Here is a 21,716-nt window from a genome sequence, read left to right on the forward strand (position 1 = left end):
TGGAAAGCCTCAAGAATAGATGTGGCAGAGACAGAGAAAATGAGTGGAAGGAATGGAGTTCTATAAGATGCAGCGTGGGAGGAGATATAATTTAAGTAGCTGTGGTGGTCAATGGGTTTGCAATAAATGTCATGGGTTAATGTGTCTCATTTGATAGAGACAGGGAGGTCAGGAAAGTGGAGAGTAATAACTTGTTGAAAATAATCCAAGTGAATTTGAGGGCAGGATGGAAATTAGTAGCGAAGTTGATTATACAGATGAGTTCTGCACAAATGCAGGAGGCAACACAAGTGCAATCACTGATTATGGTGGAGGAAGTGTTGAGCTACTGCCAGATGCAGCAGTGATAGAAAAAACTGAGAGAAAGGGCATGTAGCTTTCAAGAGACATTGTGGGAGAATATATAGTTTAGATGACTGAACCACAAACTGCTCCACTTGGCCAAAAAAAAGGCCAGAGTTAGAGCTAGAGTCCATGCGATGCCCATGGCTATGCCTTTTATTTATAGAAAATTAGAGGAATTTTAAAAAGTTGTTCGTGGTAAGGACAAGTACTGCCAAGCAGAAGAAGTTATTATAGAAGGCATTTGGTTTAGATCTATGATCTGGAAATAAACACTTAAGACACTAAGTCTTTCCTGATGGAGACGAGTAGTGTACAGGGACTGGACATCCATGGTAAAGATGGGGCAGTCGGACGAGGAATTGCAAGTTAATAAACAATGGAGAGCACGAGAGGTAAACTGGAAGTGGGTGGGAATGGACTGGGCTAGGGAGGACAAGATAAAGTCAAGATATGAGGAAATATGTTTATTGGAGCTAGAGCGGGAAGAATCAATGGTAATACCAAGACAATTGTGTGTGTGGATAGTGAAAGATGAAGGCGATGTCTTTATGTAATATTTCAATGAACAAAATTAATATTTTAAACAACTTTTTGTTTAAGAAGGAACTGCAGTTGCTGGAAATTCAGACCGAAGAAGGGTCTCCACCTGAAATTTCACCTATTTCCTTCGCTCCATAGATGCTGCCTCACCCGCTGAGTTTCTCCAGCATTTTTGTCTACCTTTTGAACAACTTTGATGTCTTGCCAAGAACTTCAATTTCACGTATTTTTGCGTTGACAGATAGTTAACACAGCAGCTGTGAAAATCCTGGTACTGTACTTAATTAAAAGCAATCTATTGTTTTCTATGGGAACACTCGGCATTCAAAACAATAACTGTTGCGGTTAGTTGGGTCTTCATCCTGGATAAATGTACAATATGTACTGTACTCAGGTTTATGTAACTGGGTGGAGACTGAGACAAAGCCCAACAACTTCCACTCCAAAATGTATTAAGCTGTTTTGCTTTTCTCAGCCACCATGTAACTGACACAGCAAAAACTGTGGGAAAGGAAGCACATTACCAAAATACTCCACCTAAATAATTCAATCCTTTCCTTATTACATCACATTGCTGCTTAAAAAGTCAGCAGTGAGACATAAAAGACTCTATTGCCTAGATTATAAAAACAAATGGGAGGACAAACAGCATGTGTTCCTTATGTGGGCGTTTTCATCTCTCCTGCCGTCAACTTGTCTGATGTGCCCCAGATTTAAGTCTGTGCAACGTGACCTCGGTCACTATTGTTTGCGAAGTGAAGTTGATGATGAGCACACAAAAATAGATTTGCATTTAAAAATTATTAAACAATGTGCCTGATCAATAGAGCTATCAACCTAAGAAATATTCTACATATTGCAACCACATGTCATGAGTTTCATTTTTATTTTAAATTTATTTTCAATATCTTCTTTTTATCGAGTCCACACACAAGATTACATGTTGTTCAGCCAAAGCTGAACACACTTCTCAGCATCTGAATACAATGGTGTCTATCTTGTGCTTCTTGTGCGTGGTGGTGGAAAGATTGGTGTAAACAGGCCAGCGACGTGAACACTCTTGCCTTGACCCCAATTTCAGATCATCCTATATTTACTTCGCTGTTTATGTAGGAAGGCAGCTTACACCCCAGTGGTATGAATATTGATTTTTCCAACTTCAAGTAACCTCTACATTCCCTCTCTCTCCATCCCTCCCCCACCCAAGTCACACCAGCTTTTCGCTGTCACCCAAAAAACAGCTAACAATGGCCTGCTTCCTTTATCATCATTACTTTTTGCGTATCTTTCATCCATTGTTATATACCTCTTTACATCATCATCAATATCTCTCATTTCCTTCTCCCGTAACTTTCAGTGTGAAGATGGGTCTCGTCCCGAAACATCACCCACACATTCCTCTCCCGAGATGCTGCCTGTCCCGCTGAGTTACTCCAGCTTTTTGTGTAAATTTTTACTTAGCTGCTTGTTAGAAGTAACCAAAGCCCACCACCTTGAGCCATTTAGTCTGTGCCATTGGATTCAGGCTGGCATTCAGTCAGAAACTAATTTGTTACAATTGCTTGACTATAAAATCAGGATAAAAGCTTATCCTCTTTTTAAATTCCATAACATACAGACAAGCTACACTGCAAACCCTTTTCCATTCACAAAATCAGGCATTTGTTTTTTTGCAATAACAAGTAACTGAGATGCTGGTTTAGTCAAGAGTTGAGTCAAGTCAAGAGAGTTTATTGTCATGTGTCCCAGATAGGACAATGAAATTCTTGCTTGCTGCAACACAACAGAATATTTTAGGCATAAACACGGAACAGATCAGTGCGTCCATATACCATAGACCATATATATACATACAAATAAACAGATAAAGTGCAATAGGCTGTTATACTTCAGAGTTTGTTTGAAGTTGTGTTTAATAGTCTGAATGGCTGTGGGGAAGAAACTGAACCTGAATGTTGCAGATTTCAGGCTCCTGTACCTTCTACCTGATGGCAGCGGAGAGATGAATGTGTGGCCAGGATGGTGTGGGTCCTTGATGATATTGGCAGCCTTTTTGAGGCAGTGACTGCGATAGATCCCCTCGACAGTAGGGAGGTCAGAACCGGTGATGTCCTGGGCTGTGTTTGCAAATGTTTGCAGTCTTTTCCGCTCCTGGACAGAAAATACAGCAAATATACCAAATATAGATACAAAATGCTTGAGCAACTCAATGGGTCTTTTCTCCAGAGATGCTGCCTGACCTATTGGGTCAGTCCAGCATTTTGTGTCTATCAGGCATTTATTTTGTGCATTCTGGGCAGCACAGTGGCAAAGCTGATAGAGCTGCTGCTTCATAGCAACAGAGATCCAGGGTTGGTCCTGACCTCAGCTGCTGTCTGCCTTGAGTTTGCACGTTCCCCCTGTGACCACGTAAGTCTCCTCCCAGGTGCTCCAATTTCTACCTACATCTCAAAGACTTTACTGCATAGGGAGTGGAGGAGAAAGTGGGGTAACATAGAACTAATGTGAATGTATGATTGATGGTTGGCTTAGACCCAGTGAGCCAAAGGGCCAGTTTCCATGCAGTATTTTTCAATCAATTCAATCATTCAGTGGCGACATGGTGGGGCAGCAGTAAAATTGCTGCCTTATGGTGCCAGAGACCTGGGTTTGATACTGACTACGGGCACTTGGCTATACAAAATTTGTACACTCGCCCTGTGACCTGCATGGGTTTTCTCCTGAATCTCCGGTTCCATCCCATACTCCCAAGATGTCCAGGTTTTGTAGGTTTTGGCTTAGTATAATTGTATATTGTCCCTAATGTGTGTAGGATAGCGTTTGTGTGCCGGAATTGCTGGTCGGCGTGGATTCGGTGCACCTAAAGGCCTGTTTCCAAACTATATTTCTAAACTAAATTAAACAGTCTACAAGTTTACAAGATTTCTTACATATTTGTGCTTAATTTGTCTAGTACCACGTTACTCACTTAGATGACAACCATGAAGGAAATTATTCTGGTCATCATGACAGCTGAATCGAAAATATTGAATATGCTCCAGTATTTAACGGGCAGAATAGGTTTCCAGGAATGAAAACGCTGGTGAAATCAGCTCTAACAGGAGTCACTGTGAGATTTTATATGTAGATTTTATTTATCTACACTTTTTTATTTATCTGCACTTTCTCTTTAGCTGCGACACTATATTCTGTTCTCTGGCATATTGCTCTTAGCAAGAAGAGTTGCATGACTCGATTGTACTCATGTACAGTATGATTTGATTGGACAGCTTATAAAGTTTGTCACTGTATCCCATCTCTGCCCAAAGGTGATAGCTTATTTGTGTCGTCTGCCACCATTGTCAACATCTCTGTTTCCAGGTAATCTTGAGCAAATTTTCACCTCACCTCTCTACTGTTCTCAGCACATCTCCTGATTATGTGCACATTGAAGCATTGCTCCACGTCAGTGCAATTTAGGTCAAATTGAATCTATTCAATCTTTTGCCGCAGTTCAAAGTGTTCTACTGCATATCAATGTGCATCGCAGTAAACCATTTTTTTACATTATGGTATCTTTAAATTCTTTGCATTCCTTTACTCTGTTATTTCTGTCTCACGTCGTGCTCAGGGCTGCCAACATTGGGTGAGAGTTGGGAGTGAGAAATTGCGGGAGACCAAGCCTGGGGGGGGGGGGGGGGGGCAGTGTGGGAGAGTGATGTCCCCCTCCCATTGGTACGGAGCTTTTGCATTTTTTCAGTTTGAAATTGTGCAATATGCGCATACTGTAGCGAGTCTTTTAACTTACACTTGAATGCAATATTTATGCTTTAAATTGGATTAGCTATGAATAAGGTTAGGCTGAATTAAATCCCTAATTACATTCCACAGTAAAGCCAGGCTCTGATCAACAGGTGCAGCACATGAATGACATTAGTATATTCCTGTATGGAAATCAGATTATAATCAAACACTTGGCCCATGTTGACCAACCTGGGTCTCACTGCACACCTGGATACTACTCCTGACCCTGACTCCAGTAGCATACCTTCTCTCATTCCTGACCATGAGTCCAGCCTTACACCTTCCCCCTATTCTACCCTGATCATAGCTGCTTACCTGCTTAGGTTCCCAGTGCTGAACACTCCCATTGTCCCAGCTTTGACTGCACACCTAGTACTATTCCAGACCTTGACTCTGGATGTACACTTGGCCTTGCTCCTAGCCACTCCGCACTGACAATATATCTGGCACACACATAAAGCCCATATCTGACCCCCCCTAGACTTAACCAATTATGTTCGTCCACAGGTGCTTATCTAATGCGGTAATCTTTTATGAGGCACTTTACAGACCAGATTTTGCATAACAAAATTTGCTACATCCATTGGCTTCCTTGTTATCTAACATGCTAGTTACTTTGTCAAAGAAGTCATCAATTGGCTGAACCCAATTTTCATCCATAAAATTAGTATATTCCTGTATGGAAATCAGATTATAATCAAACACTTGGCCCATGTTGACCAACCTGGGTCTCACTGCACACCTGATACCACTCAGCTGTATGTATTCTATTAATTTTTCCTTCATTTTCCTAACAAACTGTCCTGAAATCATTTTCACCCCTAATATTTTCAGAATTTTGCTGTCTTCCTCTCAGCTGGGACTTTTCCGAAATGCAAAGTCTAATAACTATATATTTAAGCAATATTATTCTATTAAATGTGTTAATATGAGAGTACATAATAATTTCTGTCGGTATTCATACCACAACAATGATAAAAATATTTTTGTTTTGATTGCACCTACCAACATGCATACATTATTATATTACAGTTAATATGTACCGAGGACATTGGAATTTTTGTTCCAATGCTCCCCATTCCCAATTATTTTTACATTGAAGTGATTAAAATCCAAGTGAAGTTTAAATGGCATCAGAAAAATAAAACCTCCGGAATGGATGATATTCATTACGTGGTTGGTTGGAGTCGGTCTCAGCACAATTATTATATTAAACTTTGAATCTGGTTCAAGCTAAAACTAAAGACAAATAATAACCTCCTCACACATTCCCCTGCAAGTATCTCAGTCACTCCTTTAAAATATGCCCTTTCTTTGAACAAGCTCTTAAACATAGCATCTGAATCAGTTTCCATCGGATTACACTCCTTGAGGATGTTCAACTACGTGTTCAATTAACAAAACAACGAGATTGGGGACATTTATATTCAACCTGTAAAAATCTCAGGAAATAATGAATCAAATTTTCAGATGAGGGGATTTTCAAAACCATGAGGTAAATCTCTACCGGAATATGAAAAATTTTCACCGTTACGGCATCGGGTTTTCGAATTACATATGAAAAGACAAAGACACACACACACACACACACACACACACACACACACACACACACACACACACACACACACACACACACACACACACACACACACACACACACACACACACACACACACACACACACACACACACACACACACACACACACACACACACACACATCCACGATCAGAGTTTTATAAGTTACTAGACTTAATGGGACCTATTGGGCCAATATTGGTGGCCAGTTGGGTGATGTTCTAGAGCGCTATAATGGGTGTTGTGGGCTGAAGGGACTGATTTCCAGAGGGCTAGTATGGACATTGTCAGCTGAATGGATTCTTGGCCTTACAGCTCAGTCACTCAGGCCTGGTGAGCTGGCAGCTCAGTCACTCAGGCCTGGTGGGCTGGCAGCTCAGAAACTGATCAAATTTCTGCTCAAAACAGGTGAGAGACTCTATGAGAGAGAAGCGGGAGAGAGTGGAGAATCCATTTTAGACATTTTTCATCCTTTTCTGCAGATCACAGCAATGAAGGAGAAACGTCTATCCTGGCCTGGATATCACAGGGAGCCAATGAAGGGAGGGAGAAAAATACTTGGTTGAGGTTTAATACTTGCAGGAGGAATACTTACTAATGGGCCGAAGGGGCTCCTCCTGGCTAGTACAGGCCTGGTGGGCTGAAGGGACTCTTTAAAAAAAAAATAGAGTGAAATCTCAGTGAAAGACACTTTTTCTGGACTTTTCCTGGCCTGGCACAGGCATTTTGGGCAAAAGGGTCTGGTTTCTCGGCTAATAGGGGCCGAAATTTGTTGTTTCAGGCAGACCAAACAACTAATTTCATTTAATTTCAACCACAGGACAGGCCAAACAGCTGATTGCATTTTCATTTCACTTCCATTGCCATTGCAGTTTCAAGTACAGGGCAGGCCAAGCCAAACAGCTCATTGCATTTTCACTTCATTTCCATTGCCATTGCAGTTTCAAGCACAGGGCAGGCCTAACAACTCTTTTCATTTTCATTAAGGGCTAACAAATCATTTATTGCAAGTACATTGCAGACTCACAGCTCAGTTGATTCACAGCCTAGAATGGGAGTCGTGGCCTCTCCCTCACGATCTTGCAGAGTGACTGATTCATGTTCAGGCATCCGGGGTTTAATAGTCCTGACCCCCCCCCCCCTCCCTGAAGGGGCGTTACCTTCATCGCGGTGATTGACAGGCGAGAGGATATATGGTAGCGTTTTTTCTAAAATCAATATACAGCGCAGACAGGAAATGGTCAAGATGAGACTTTTAATTATATAGATATGATTATGGCATTTACAGAGTACTATGTTTGCATGTCAAGACATATGACAATAAAACACTTGACTCTTGAGATCTACTGCTGGATTCTGCCATAGCCAGTTTAGTAAATATGCACCTTCACATTGTCTTTTATAAAATCTCCAGTCTTGTGGCAACTGTGAAAGCCCACAGGTATTTCCTCACTTTGAACACGTGAGAACAATAGATCAAACAGATCGTATCAAATACACAAACTGTCTCCTTTATACTTTCATGCACTGGTGGTATATTCACCTTCCTATTTAAAACTTTTAATTTAACAAAATATTTCTAGTTTATCCCTTCTGTTTACATAAACATTAATATAGTGGCAAAATTATATCTATGAAGATCAGAGAGGTTTCATACCTGATCTTTTATGGTAAACCTGCTGAGCTCAACCAAGATGCTGCTAGACACTCTACGATTGTCAAAATAGCCCCAGGGCGGGGAAGTATTGAATATAAATCCATCAGCATGTCCTGCCGTGTAGCAATGTTGATTGATTACCGCTACTGCATAACTGTCTGTACACATAAACTGTTACGATGTTTCGTTTATAAGATAGTTTATAAAGCCTCTTTAGGTTAACCTCTTGGAAACTTGAATTGCTTTGGACATCTGGGAAAACTACCCGGATTGTGAAATCTTACTCCAGCTTGATACATTCGGAAATAGGGAAGAAATGCTGGCAGGTGTGGAGGGGGACTAAATATGAACAGTTTTAATAATTTGCAGACATTTTCTTGTAATCAAGTTTGTGTGATGCTGGGTATGCCCTACTTGACTTCTTTAGGCTTCAGATGCATTTTTAATACAATTAGTTTATAATATATGAAAAAATGCTGATTAATTGAATTGAATTGAATAGAATACATTTTATTAGCCAAGTATGTATACCTACAAGGAATTTGTCTTGGTGCTTTGCTTGCAAGTAACATACCAGAGCAAAAGGAGGATATAGACGTTTTATTGTTGAGTAGAGCTCGTGGTAAAAAAGCTGTATTTTATGTCTGGCTGTGGCGGCTCTGACAGTCCGGAGACGCCTTGCAAAGGGAAGTGCTTCAAGGAGTTTGTGGTCAGGGTGAGTGGGGTCAGAGATGATCTTATCCATTCGCTTCCCGGCCCTTGCAGTGTACAGTTTGTCGATGGGGGGGAAGGTTGCAGCCAACAACCTTCTCAGCTGATCGAACAATACAGCCTCCGGATGTCATGCTTGGTGGCTGAGCCAAACCAGACCATGATGGAGAAGGTGAGGACAGACTCTATGATGGCAGTATAAAACTGGAGCATCATTGCCTGTGGCAGATTGTGTTTTCTCAGCTGCCACAGGAAGTACATCCTATGTTGGGCCTTTTTTGACTGTGGAGTCGATGACGGCCTCCCATTTAAGGTCCCTGGAGATGATGGTTCCAAGGATTAAATGACTCCACAGATGGGACTATGGTGTTGTTGATGGTGAGTGGGGGGAGGGGAGGGGGAGGGGAGGGGGAGCTCTCCTAACGTCTACAATCAATTCCACTGTGTTAAGAGCATTGAGCTCCAGGTTGTTGCGATGGCCCCAGGACGCTTACTGTGTCACTTCCTGTCTGTAGGCAGGTTCCTCCCCATCCTGGATCAGTCCAATCAGGGTTGTGTCGTCCGCAAACTTAAGAAGCTTGACAGAGGATCGGTGGAGGTGCAGTCATTGGTGTAGAGAGAGTAAAGGAGAGGGGAGAGTACGCAGCCTTGCAGTGCTCCTATGCTGAGGGTCTGCGGGTCCAAGATTTGCTTTCCCAGCGTCACATGCTGCTTCCTGTTTGTCAAGAAGTTGGTGATCCACTGACAGAGCGGTTCAGGCACAGTCAACTGGGAGAGTTTGGAGTGTAGTAGCTCTGGCACAATAGTGTTGAATGCAGAGCTAAAATCCACAAACAAAATCCTTGCATCGGTCCCCTGGTGGTCTAGGTGCTGGAGGATGAAGTGCAGGCCTAGGTTAATTGCATCATCCACTGATCTATTGGCCCGGTATGCAAACTGCAGGGGGGTCCAGCAGGGGCATGTGATATTTTCAGGTGGAGCAGCGCAATTTCAAGGGTCTTCATGATTACAGAGATCAGTGCAACAGGCCTGTAGTCATTAAGACCCATAATCCTTGGCTTTTTGGGTACAGGAACAATAGTGGAGACTTTGAAGCAGGCAGGGACAGTGCAGGTTTGCAGGGACTGGTTGAAAATGTCTGTGTAGACTGGTGCCAGTTGTTCGGCACAGAGCTTGAGGGTAGAAGGGGAAACATTATCCGATTTCCAGCTTTTCTGTCTTCTGAATAGTTTCGCCACCTTCTCAATTACTAGTGTTAGTGGAACACAAACCCAAATGATGCACACAGTCTAGAATCCGATTCTAATCATATTAGAGACAGAGTTCTTAAGAACTCATTTATAGGCACAATTCTTAAGAAAAGCTGCTTTTTCATTCCTTCAACTAACCTGCTGAGTAACACCTGCACTGAGTTTTAATGCTTTCTAACTAGTTCTGCTCCTGTTGTTTGTTGAAGGTGAATTTGTCATTCTTCTAAGTCAATAGACAATATTATTCATTCAATTTATTGTAATAAATTCAATTCTCAAAAGGCAGAACGCTCAATATTATAGAAACCAAATGCAAATCGGGTGCCAGTTTGCACAATACCTCAATGCAATCTGCAAGTAGAATGCCCAACTTCTGGCTGCCCTATTAACTCTTCAATTACCATTCTGTTGTCTCTGTTTTTGACTTCATAACAATAAAGTTCAAGTCAGTACGAGGAATAGGACTTCATCTTTTGACTGGGCAATTGGTTCTGTAGAGCTGACCTTGAGTGCTCCATTATTACAGATAACTAATCTGCTATGTCCACTTATACCACCTGAAGATTAATTTTAAATGCAGAAATGGAAGTGAGAAATTGTAATACCTATACAGGGGCTGTCAGTAATGATCTTAAAAGATGCCCATTGCACAAGAGGTCGGAAACATAGGAAACAAAGGAATAATGAGAGCAGGTGAAAGACCCTGGGACTTAGGTGTAGATCAGTGTCACTCATGTTATGAGTCATGCTATTGTAGTTACGCCCACTAGCTTTACAGTAACCCTCCCTGCCTGGTTCCCTTAGAATTAGAGAGACGTGCAAGTGTGAAGTCATATTTCTTAAGTTGCAGTAACATCCGCTGTTGGCGCGCTGGGGAGGTGTGGATAGGGTTGTTGAAAATGCTGATCAGAGGTTGGTGGTCAGTTTCAATTGTGACCATGTGACCAAAGATAAAATCGTTGAATTTCTTGCAGGCAAAAACAACCGCTAACAGCTATTTCTCAATTTGGACATATCGTTGTTCTCTATCTGTCATGGTGTGCGAGGCATAGGCAACAGGCTTATTGCCGTTGCCATCATTCTGAAGGCATGCTGCGCCCAGCCCGTGTTGTGAGGCGTCACAAGTAAGTGTAATCGGTAGTTTAGGATCAAAGTAAGCCAGAGTAGGAGCACAAGACATCTGCTACTTAAGAGTGTCGAACGATTTCTGTTGTTGCTCGTGCCAAGTTCAAGCAGAGTCTTTGTGTGTAAGTTGGTGCAATGGAGCTGATACTTCGCTGAAATCCGGAATGAATTTGCTCAAATACTTAGCCATGCCAAGGAATCTCTGCAGACTGAGCACATCTGTGGGTGCTGTGGGGGCTGGTGCTGCAAGATGGCACTATTTTAAAAGGACACAAGGCTGTGGTTCCTGCTTCGCTGCACAACCAGTATTTTAACACTATCAATGCAGGGCACCCAGGTGCTGAAGCTACTGTCTTATGGGCAAGAAGCATGTTTTACTGGCCTGGCATGGCTGAATACATCACCGAGAATGTGGCATCCTGTGCAGTGTGCAACAATTTGGCACCTCACCAACAAAAGCAACCACTTCTTTCACATCCTGTGCCTGCGCTCCCATGGTCTACAGTCCCAGCTGACATATTTGATTGGCATGGCAAACAGTACCTGGTGCTCGTTGATTCTTATTCAGGATGGTTTGACATTGATTTTCCTAACAGCCCCACTTCCAGCGATTTCAAAGTTATCTCACCACTTTTCAGTCTACGGATCTCCGGGCAGACTGCTAACTACAACGGCAGTCAATTCACCAGACAACAATTCAAGGAGTTCGCTAGACACTGGAATTTTCAGCACATCACCAGCAGCCCTGAATATCCACAGTCTAATGGGCTGGCTGAATGAGCTGTCAAAAGTGCCAAACAGCTCATGGATCATTCTTACAGAGCTAAATCTGACGTATTTCTGGATCTGCTCAACTTACGCGACATCTCCCATGACCCCATCTTGGGTTCACCCGCTCAATGTTTATTGTCAAGTCAGACCCGTGCCACAGTGCCTGTAGCGGATCAGGCATTGATCCCACAAGTGATTCCACCTGAGGAGGTTCAATCCAGGTTGCAACAGAAGCATGACATTCAAAAACAATGGTTTGACAAGACAAGTAGGTCACTGCCACCGCTGACCAAGGGGCAGGTGGTTCGTTTACAGACTGACAAAGGCCACGACCGTATTGGAGTAATTTCTGGAATTGCTTCAGAGCCACGCTCATATATCGCCAGTACCGATGGCGGCACCTACAGGCGTAACAGGCAACATATCCTGCCTGTAAATGAGCCAGTTCCTCCTCCGTATTATCCAGATCGTACAAGTTCACTTCCGTCTGCGTCTAGTGGCACTCCCATGCTTCTACCAGCACAACAATCCATGTCTGCAACGGCTCCTCTGCCTGTACCATCTCCGCCTGCGCCACAGTCTCCTGCTTCATGACCAGGGATGTTGATTCAGTCTCCATCGCCTGTGAAACCACCTGCCCTCTCCCCGGGGGAAAAGAACGGAGATGGTCTCTATCGTACACGTGCTGGTCATGTTTGTAGGCTGGTTGTGAAGTATCCGGACTATGTTTGACTTTCCTCCGGTTTATTATCAATTGCTATGCATGCCTTTCTTAGTTAATGGGTTTGTACTGTTGATCCTTTAAGAGGAAGGATATAGATCAGTGTCACTCATGTTATGAGTCATGCTTTTGTAGTTACGCCCACTAGCTTTACAGTAACCCTCCCTGCCTGGTTCCCTTAGAATTATAGAGTTAGAATTAGAGAGATGTGCAAGTGTGAAGTCATATTAGCTATTTAGTTAATAAAGTCTTTGGACCTTTATCATGGTGTAAGGCTTCAGTTATTTACAACTGCCGAAACACAACATTAGGGAGAAACAAGATATTTGGAAATATTAAATTCAGATCAAGCAGAAGTCCATACAGGGATGGTGGATATCAACAACCCGCAGAAGCTGGAAATCTTAAACAAAAACAGAACATATTGGAAATACCCAACAGGTCAGGCCGCATCTTTGGCAAAAGGCAACACTTCAGGTTGGCTACTCTTTGCAAGGATCTCTTGGTTCTGACAAAGGACCTTCAACGTGAAGGATGCAAACTGCTGGAGTAACTCAACTGGGTCAGGCAGCATCTCTGGAGAACGTGGAAAGGTGACGTTTTGGGTTGAGACCCTTCTTCACAATCTTGAGTGTTTCTCTGGTTCCCTTCCCACAGGTACAGCCTGACCTGTGGAATATTTCTCGCATTTTTCATTCTTGTCGGTCTGGTAGACTTGCACGATGTACGATGACATTCAGACAGCAGAGTTTGTGATGGTGAACCTTTGGATAATGAACAAGAGGCTAGCCAGGAGTGTATTATATGCAAATACGTTGAGCTATTTTTCATCTTCGCTGCTGCTTGGGCAGTAAACTGCCAGAGCAATAGATCGGGACGGTGAGAGTCCATGTGTTAAAATGCTCAACTGGGGTAAGGCAACTTTGAGGGTATGAGAGAAGGTCTCGCTCAAGTTGACTGGAGCAGGTTATTTGAGGGGAAAGGAACATCAGCCAAGTGAGATGTTTTTAAAAGTGTACTATCTCAGGATGTGTACGTCCCCGTTAGAGTGAAAGGCAAAGCAGGCAAACATAAGGAAGCTTGGCTGGTGAGGGAAATTGAGACGTTAGTCAAAAACAAGAAGGATGCATGGGACAGGTATAGGCAGCTGGGATCAAGTGCATCCCTGGAGGAGTTTCGGGAACAAAGGAGCAAACTAAGAAAGGAAATCAGAAGGGCAAAAAGGGGCCAGGAGATAGCACTGGTGGGTAGCATAAAAAACAATCCCAAAAGATTTTATAAACACATTAGGGGGGAAAGGGTAACTAGAGAGAGAGTGGGACTTCTCAGGAATAAAAGCGGTCACCTCTGTGTGGAGGCACAGGAGATGGGCAAGGTTCGCAATGAGTATTTCTCCTCTGTATTTACCCAGTGTCTATATAAGTGTCATGAGAGCAGTCAGGGTTTCCATCGAGGAAGTACTGAAGGCACTGTCGTGTTTGAAGGTAGACAAATCTCCGGGGTCTAATCTAATCAGATATATCCGAGGACATTGTGGGAAACTAGTGAGAAATTTACGAGAGCTCTGGTTGAAATTTATGTTCTGATTACATGGACTGCAAACTGCAAAATATTCATCAAGCTGAATGGACCACCTGAACAAGCCAAAGTATTAGTCATTAGGGACTAGGATGAACTGGATAAATACCAAGGTGACTAACCCGAACAAGGTAATGGAATACACGTAGTAGCAAATAAAGAATATATAAAATAAAAACCACAACCATGATAATTCCTGACAAAAAATATATATCTCTATCAGGACTAGAAACCTTTGCCTATACAGAGCATAACACACATGACGTAGAAAATGATATTGAACCAGAAAATAATTTACTTAACAATATCAACAACAGCTGCAGTTATTACACAGATGAGCAATTCAATATAACTTTCCAATCAGAACATAATATATCAATTATCCACTGTAATAGCATGTCTATATGCCAACTTCCGCACCATAAAATAATATTTAAGACAGTTCAAGATTATAGTTCTGATTATAGCAATATCAGAGATCTGGATCAGCCCTGAGAAAGGTGTGGACTTTGACATGGATGGCTATGAACTGAATTATATAAACAGAAGGGAAAAAATGGAGGAGGTGTGGCGATCTATGTGGATAAAAGACAAATATAAGGTGGTGGAGAACATGACAACTGCTGTTGACGACTTGTTGGAATGTATTACAGTAGAAATTTGTATGAAAAAGACCAAAAATGTTATTGTGAGCTGTATATACAGAGCTCCTGGACCCAGTATTGAAATATTTAAAGATTGGATGGAAACCATGTTTACAAAATCATTGCAAAAGATTATGTTCATCTATGGGGATTACAATATTGACCTGTTGAATCCAAAAAAAGCATAAAATGACAGAAGAATTCATCTGTACTATGTACAGTATGGGTTTATATCCCAGAATAACCAGACCGAGTAGAATTACTTCTCATTGTGCGACATTAATAGACAACATATTCACAAATATTATGGAAAACAATACAGTAAGCGGACTATTATACAGTGACATCAGTAACCATTTACCTGTTTTTATTGTTTATCACTGTAGTTATAAGAAACCTAGGAACACCAGTCATTTCAAATACAAAAGGGTGAGAACCGAAGAAAACATAAATGCATTTAAGAATGAATTACTGAAACAGAATTGGAAGGTAGTATATGAGGGTGAAGATGTCGACAAAACATACAATGGATTTCTAAATATTTTTAAATCACTTTATGACAAAAACTGTCCTGTGAAACAATATAGTGATAGACAAAAACAAACAAATAGTCCATGGATCACTAAGGGTTTAAAAAATGCCTGCAAAAAGAAAAACTCACTATATAGACAATTAATAAAATATCGAACTTCAGCAGAAAATAAATATAAAAAATATAAGAATAAATTAACCAATATTATGAGGATATGTAAGAAAGAATACTATAATAAAAATGTTAGAGAATAATAAAAACAATATGAAAGGTTTATGGAATGTGCTAAATAGTATTATTGGAAATGGTTCAAAAAATACAGGCTACCCTGAGTATTTTATTGAGGATGAAAAGACAATAAATAATATGGATGATGCGGTTAATGGTTTTAACAAATTCTTTGTAAATGTGGGACCAGATTTGGCAGAAAAAATTAATGACCCAGAAACAAACGAAGGGGCAGATACTGATCTTTGGGATAGAAATAATAGCTCTATCTTCCTTAGAGCAGTCGAAGGAAAATAAATCATAGACACTGTAAGAAAATCTAAAAGCAAATCCTCTACTGATTGGAATGATATTGACATGATTATAATAAAAACCGTTATTGAAGAAATTGCCGAACCATTAACTCATATCTGTAACTTGTCTTTTCAATACGGTAAATTTCCGAACAAAATGAAAATAGCTAAAGTAATACCATTATATAAAACTGGGGATAGACACCATTTCACAAATTACAGGCCTGTTCCTTTACTCTCCCAATTCTCCAAGATCCTTGAAAAACTTTTTACAGAAAGACTTGACAATTTCATTGAAAACATAAGCTTTTGGTCGACAGTCAATATGGATTCCGGACAGACAGATCAACATCTATGGCACTAATGGAACTAATTGAGGAAATCACAAATTGCATAGATAATAAAAAACTTGCAGTGGGAATATTTATAGATTTAAAAAAAGCATTTGATACCGTAAATCATGACATTTTACTCATGAAACTGGATAAGTATGGCATGAGAAGGGTTGGACTGGATTGGGTGAGAAGCTATTAAAGAAACAGGCAACAATTTGTAGAAATAGGTGAACATAAATCAACTTACATGAACATAACTTGTGGAGTACCTCAAGGGTCTGTGTTAGGTCCAAAGCTTTTCATAATGTACATTAATGACATATGTAAAGTATCAAATATACTGAAATTGATTATATTTGCCGATGATACGAATATTTTTTGTTCCGGTGACAATTTGAAGCAGCTTTTGGAGGTCATCACATCAGAAATGAATAAATTAAAACAGTGGTTTGATGTCAACAAATTGTCTCTAAATTTAAGCAAAACAAAGATTATGCTATTTGGAAAACATAAAATAAACCCTCAAGTACAATTGAAAATAGATAACATAAGTATAGAAAGAGTATATGAAAATAAATTTCTTGGTGTGATCATAGACCACAAAATCTGCTGGAAACCACATATAAACCAAGTCAAAGCAAAACTGGCAAAGTCTATAGCAATATTGGGAAAATCAAGACACATCCTGGACCACAAATCATTACATACTTTGTATAATACACTCATATTGCCATATCTGAGTTACTGTGTGGAGATATGGGGTAACACCTACAAAACCAACCTACAGCCATTATGCACATTACAAAAAAGAGCAATAAGAATTATCAATAACGTTGGATATCTTGAACATACCAATTTATTATTCTTAATGTCACGTACACTGAAGTTCACTGATCTGGTTAAATTTAAGACTGCGCAAATCATGTACAAAGCAAGAAATAATATGCTTCCAAGAAATATACAAAAACTGTTTATGGAAAGACAGGGTGGGTATAATTTGAGAGGGTAACATAATTAAAAAAAAACTCAATGTCAGAACAATTCTTAAAAGTATGTGCATAGCAATCTGTGGTGTGAATTTGTGGAATGGTCTGGAACAGGAGATAAAACTTAGCACAAGCATAATTCAGTTTAAAAAGATGTACAAAAACACGTTTAAAAGGATATTGGGATGAGGATAGGTGATTGTGATATTTGTTATACTGATTGTATTGGGAAGGGTGATTATAGAGTGATGGGTTGTAAATATGACTAAGATACTGTATAGTATTTGCAGGTTTTTTCTTTCCTTTTTCTTTTTTTCTTTTTTATATGGCTTTGTAAATATTTGATTAGTGTTCACATGTAAATAATTTGGTGTACATATAGTGGCTGGTGCTCATATAGTGTACATATAGTTGCTAAATTTGTATGAGATAATTACAAGCAGTTGAATAAGGGGTGGGAATTAATAAGCTTTGGCTTCTTCCTGCTCCTTTTCGGACACATATGATTTCATTTATTTATAGATATTGTTTATGACACTTTATAAATATTTGAGTTTTGTTTTTCGTATGCTGTTTCACATTTGCTTTTTATTCTTTTATTCTGTCTGAAATAAATAACTAATAAATAAAATAAATAAATAAATAAATATTGTCCTTAAATACAGGAGAGATGCCAGAGGACTGGAGGGTGGCAAATGTTGTGCCTTTTTTCCAAGAAGGGCTGCAGGGAAAATGCTGATACCTATAGGCTGGTGAGCTTAACATCTGTAGTTGGAAAGTTACTGGAGAGTATTCTGAGTGATAGAATATACAGGCATTTGGACGGTCAAAGGCTGATTAGTAGAGCCAGGATTTTGCCATAAATGCCGTGTGCCTTTTCATGCCTTTTTTGATGATTTCAGGAAGATAATGCCTTTTTCACGATTGAGTGCCTAAATCAGCCTTTTTTTGCCATTTTAACGTAACTTACAAGAAAATTTACACCACCGAGGCGAAACCCAGCTGTAAGTGGGTGTGAAGTGGTGACTGGAGAGGGGTGCATGAGGAAGGGTCCAGTCTTTGCAGACTGGAGTCATGCTTTAAGTAGGTGTGAAGTGGTAATTGGGGAGGAGTAGGAGGAGATGGAAAAATCTAGTATTTTCAAACTGGAGTCAAGCTATGAGTAGGTGTGAAGTGTTGGTTGGGGATGGGGTGTGGGAGATATCATGGTTAAGTTTCTGTTTATTGCACCTGCAGTAGAACTTGTTCAGGTCGTTGGTCAGCTGACGATTGTCCAAGGAGCGGGGTGTTTTCCTCTTGTAGCTTGTGATTTCTTGCAAGCCCTTCTACACTGAAGAAGAGTCATTTGCTGAGAACTTGCTCCTCAACTTCTCAGAGTATCTTTCCTTGGCAGCTCTGATTCCTCTTCTCAGCTTATACTTGACCTGCCTGTAGAGGTCTGCATCCCCGCTCCTGTAGGATCTACCCCTGCAAGTGTCAAAATGCCTAAAGTCTAGTCAATGCCTTGTAAAAAACTGAATGATTTGGTGAGAGTGTACGGGAGTGATATATTTTCTACAGACAACTGTGTGCTGTTTTGCAAAGCATGTGAAAAAGCAGTGAATCATGAGAAGAAATATTTTGTCTCCCAGCATGTACAGACAGCTAAACACAAGTCGGCAGCAGAGAAACTGAAGGGAGGAAATACGCAAGCTTGTCTCCTCACAACATTTGCTGCTGGCTCCAGTCACAAATCTGAGTTTTCGAGTGATCTGGGCAAAGCATTCATTGATGCTGGAATTCCACTGTGGAAAGTGGAAAACAAATCTCTCAGAGGTTTTTTAGAGAAATACACAGCGGAACATATACCGAGCGAGTCATCATAACGGAACAATTATGTTGACAGATACTTCAACATTGTTGTGCAGAAAATAAGAGATGAAGTTGCATGCAACAAAATATGGATCACAATAGACGAGACAACCGATGCTGTGGGGAGATATGTTGCCAATGTGGTCATCGGTACACTGGAGGCAGGTCAACCATCAAAGGAGTATTTCTTGACATCGGACGTATTGGAGAAGTCAAAGTGCACAACTATTGCTCAGTTGTTTACATCTTGACTTGCTGTACTTTGTACTTAAGGTTCCTGGCGATGTAGGTAAAGGCATACAAGGAAAATGTGAGAGAGTGACTTTAGCTTACAAAGATCTTGAAGAAATAAAACATAGCTAAAGTTCTCAAAGGTAGTTGTAATCCTGCACAAGATATCAACATGAATGTAGAGTTTGTAGCTTGTTTCAGGTATGTAAAGAAGTTTTTCACAACTGAAGCATATTCTGTCTGTAGACGGCATAGTTTAACACCAGATAATTTGATAAAAATGCTAGTAGTTATGTGCAACCAGGCAACTTTGGTAATTGAATGTAGTATACCTTTATATTTTCATTTTTACCCATATTTTAGCGGAGGATAAAATTGCCTTTTTATGCCTTTTTTGCCAATAAATGCCTTTTTTGTGCCTTTTTTGTAATTTTATTATGCCTTTTTGCCTGCCTATTTCAGAGATTTGTAGCGCCTAAACATCCTGGCTCTACTGATTAGGGACAGTCAGCATGGTTTTGTATGTGAGAGGTTGTGTCTCACAAATCTGATTGAATTTTTTGAAGACATGAGCAAAAAGGTTGATGAAGGCAGAGCTGTAGATGTTGTGTAAGGCGTTTGACAAGGTGCCGCATGGTAGGCTGCTCTGGAAGGTTAGATCATGGGATCCAAGGAGAGAGAGCTGAATGGATAGCAAATTGGCTTCATGGAAGCTCCAAGGTTGCTTCTCAGAATGTAGTCCTGTGACTAGTGGTGTGCCTTAGCGTTCGATGCTGGGCCCATTACTGTTTGTCATCTACATCAATGATTTGGATAAGAACATATGTGGCTAGAGTAGTAAGTTTGCTGATGATACAAAAGTTAGTAGTTTTCAACATAGTGAAGATGGTTGTGAACAATTGCAGCAGGATCTGGATCGATTGGCCAGGTGGGTGGAGGTTGATGGAATTCAATAAAAAGTGTGAGATGTTGCATTTTGGGATGTAGAACATGGGCAGGACCTACACAGTGAATGGTAGGCCTCTAGGTAGGTTGTAGTGCAGAGGGATCTACAAATACAAGAGCATGGTTCCATGAAGGTCGAGGCGCAGGTTGATAAGGTGGTCAAAAAGGCTTTTGGCACTTTGGCCTTCATCAGTCAGAGTATTGAGTGTGAAGAAGGATTTCGGCCCGAAATGGTGACTATTTCCTTCGCTCCATAGATGCTGCTGCACCCGCTGAGTTTCTCCAGCATTTTTGTGTACCTAGTTACTTAGATCCTTTATTTGTCATTCAGACCTTTTGGTCTGAACGAAATGTCATTGCCTGCAGCCATACATATAATAATAAACAACAAAACACACAATAAACACAAATTAACATCCACCACAGTGAGTTCACCAGGCACCTCCTCACTGTGATGGAGGCAAAAAATTTAGGATTACTGTCTCTTCTACGCATTCTCCCTCTGCGCTGAGGCGATATGTTGTTACCCCACCGGGCGATTGTAGTCAGTCCCGCGGCTCAACCGAGCTCCGCGAACGGGCCGGTTCAAGCTCCGCGGCCCGGGGTGGTCGAAGCTGCCGCCCTCCAGTCCAGCGGATGCAGCTGTTGCCGCAGGAGCTCTGGAGATCAGGCACCAGCCTGTGACCTGCGAGCTCCCGACGATGTCGTCCACTGGCCCGCGGCCGAGGCCCGGATTCAGGTCGCCGCCGCCAGAACGCCACCTCAGCTACCGGAGCACCGTCTCAGCCCCGCGCCGGGCCGCCCTCACCGGAGCGTCGTCTCAGCCCCGAGTCGTGCCGCTGCCACCCGAGCGCCATCTCAGCCCCACGCCGGGCCGCCCTCACCGGAGCACCGTCTCAGCCCCGCGTCGGGCCGCCCTCACCGGAGCGCCATCTCAGCCCCACGCCGGGCCGCCCTCACCGGAGCGTCATCTCAGCCCCGAGTTGTGCCGCTGCCACTGGAGGGCCCGAACGCCGCCACAGCTGGAAGACAGCCAGCCTCGCGTTGGTGAGCTGGCTGGCTCTGCCTCCGGAGCCTTGAGGTCGGTCACAAGTTGGAGGCCTCAGCGCAGACGGAGGCAGAGAAGGGGGGGATACGACAGAAAGAGTCAGATTCCCCTGAAGGGAGAGACAGAAAACCTCCCCCCCCCCACACACATAACACAACCTAATAACCAAAAATGTTACTAAACAAGACAGAAAAACAACAAAAAAAAGTAAAAACAGACGGACTGCAGGCGAGCCGCAGCCATACAACAGCGCCGCCACTTACGGAATAACCTATTGAGTAGAGAAGTTGGGAGATCATGTTGCAGTTGTATAAGACGTTGGTGAGACCACATTTTGAGTATTGTGCTCAGTTCTAGGCACCGTTATAGGAAAGACATTGTGAAGCTTGAAAGGGTTCAGAAAAGATTCACAAGGATGTTGCCAGGACTAGACAGTGTGAGCTATAGGGAGAGATTGAGTAGGCTGGGTCTCTATTCCATGCAGCGTAGGAGGATGAGGGGGGATCTTTTCGAGGTATACAAAATCATGAGAGGAATAGATCAGGTAGATGCACATTACCC

Source organism: Leucoraja erinacea, chromosome 2 (genome assembly GCF_028641065.1).
Source record: "Leucoraja erinacea ecotype New England chromosome 2, Leri_hhj_1, whole genome shotgun sequence".
Lineage (NCBI taxonomy): Eukaryota > Metazoa > Chordata > Chondrichthyes > Rajiformes > Rajidae > Leucoraja > Leucoraja erinaceus.